This window comes from Peromyscus leucopus, chromosome 9 (genome assembly GCF_004664715.2).
Source record: "Peromyscus leucopus breed LL Stock chromosome 9, UCI_PerLeu_2.1, whole genome shotgun sequence".
Classification (NCBI taxonomy): Eukaryota; Metazoa; Chordata; class Mammalia; order Rodentia; family Cricetidae; genus Peromyscus; species Peromyscus leucopus.
The window spans coordinates 76,935,505-76,937,552 of record NC_051070.1 but is presented as its reverse complement, the minus strand read 5'-3'; positions in this window follow the sequence as shown (position 1 = coordinate 76,937,552).

The following is a 2,048-nucleotide window of genomic DNA, read 5'->3' as shown; positions in this document are numbered from 1 at the left end:
AGCTAACCGGTTTTTAAGATGGAGTCCCACAGTGATGTTATATGAAGAGCTACACGTTTCTTTTCTGGACTAGTGTGGGCATGGGCAAACTTTTCTCTAAAACATTGCTTGTAAATCCTGGGCTCTGTGTTAATCAGCTTTCTGTTACTGCCCAAAACATCTGTGATAGTGCACTTGAAAGGAGAAGAGAGTCATTTTGGCTCACTGTTTCATAGTCACTTGGCCCTTGTTTTGTGTATAGGGGAATGTGGGTGCTGGGGCAGTACATCATGGTGGGGGTATGCAGAAAAATAAATAGTTCTTCCCATGGCAGCCAGGAAGCACAGAGAAGAGAGGAGGAGGGGCCAAAGTGACAATACCAAGTTTGAGGGCACACTTGCAATGACCTAATGTCCTCCTACTAAGGTTCACTGCCTTCCAGTAGAGCTATGGGCCAGGCGGTGGTGGCGCACGCCCTTAATCCCAGCAAGCCAGGCGGATCTCTGTGAGTTTGAGGCCAGCCTGAACTACAGAGTGAGTTTCAGGACAGGCGCAAAGCTACACAGAGAAACCTTGTCTCAAAAAAACAGTAGGGCTATGGGCTAGGAAACCAGGCCGTCAGCAGATGGGCTTTTGTGGGATAGTCAAAGTCCAAACTATAAGACAGGCACACTCCCTCTGCTGTAAGTACTCAACTGTCCCGTTAGACTCAAAGGTGTCAATGGGCAATCCCTAAATGACTGGGTATACTGTGTTCCAGTAACAGTTCACAAAATGGGTCAACTTCAGAAGGTGGGGAGTAGAGGAAGTCCTGCCTGTGAAGAGAATAATGGAAGCTGAACACAGCCAGAATTTCCTGTATCCTAACCCTCTAATCCTTCCCCACCCTAGGACCAAAGCTTGAGTTCCTCTCTCTGCCGAGTTGGCAAGAGCCAGGCCAGATTGGAGCCGTGCTCACACTCACACCTGTTGAAGTTGGATGGAGAATCTGCATACCATTCAAAGCGACTCCCTGGGCAGAAGTGGGCCGATGTGCTCTGGGAAGATGGGTAAGATACTTGATGATGGAAAACAAGAAAGAAATCTGAGGCAACACTGAGAGAAATAGAGGGCAATGTTCTACAGCAGTGGTTCTCAACCTGTGGGTCACAACCCCTTTGGGGGGGGTCAAATGACCCTTGCACAGGGGTTACATATCAGATATCCGATATTTACATTACGATTCATAACAGTAGCGAAATTACAGTTAGGAAGCAGCAACAAAGTAATTTTGTGGTTGGGGGTCACCATAGCATGAAGAGCTGGATTAAATAAAGGGTTGCAGCATTAGGAAGGTTGAGAACCACTGTTCTAGAGTGAGGGAATATTAGATACCCTAAAAAAGCACGGAGAGAAATTGTTCCCCATAGTCATACAGAGATATGAATTTGCTGACCTGAAGCCTCCCTTGAATTCTTCAACAGGAGGAAACTAGGAGATTGTACTGTTTGGTGGGGTGTTTGTTGTTGTTGTTGTGGTGGTGGTGGTGGTGGTGGTGGTGGTGGTGGTGGTGGTGGTGGGTTTTTTGGTTTTGTTTGTTTGTTTGTTGCTTTGTTTGGGGGCATTGATTGTTTGTTTATTTGTTTTTTGTCTATGCGTTGACACGCTATAGTTTGGAAGCTTCCCACAAAGCCCAGCTCATTACCTCCCCTCTCCGTCTATGTACACAGTACCCAATAGAAACCCTGGTCACTGACTAGTGGGCTTTTTCAGTTAATAACTTTTCATATTAGTGTCAAACCTATCACTGGGGAAATTAAATGTATCCTGTGTTGGAGCTGGAGAGATAGCTCAGAGGTTAAGAGCTTTGGCTGCTCTTCCAGAGGTCCTGAGTTCAATTCCCAGCAACCACATAGTGGCTCACAACCATCTATAATGAGATCTGGTGTCCTCTTCTGGCCTGCAGGGACACATGCAGATAGAACACTGTGTACATAAAAATAAATCTAAATAAATAAATCCTGTGCACCTTCCCTGGGAGAATTTTCTTGGAAGCTTGGACCTACCTTCCCCGAGAGTTTGCCTCATGC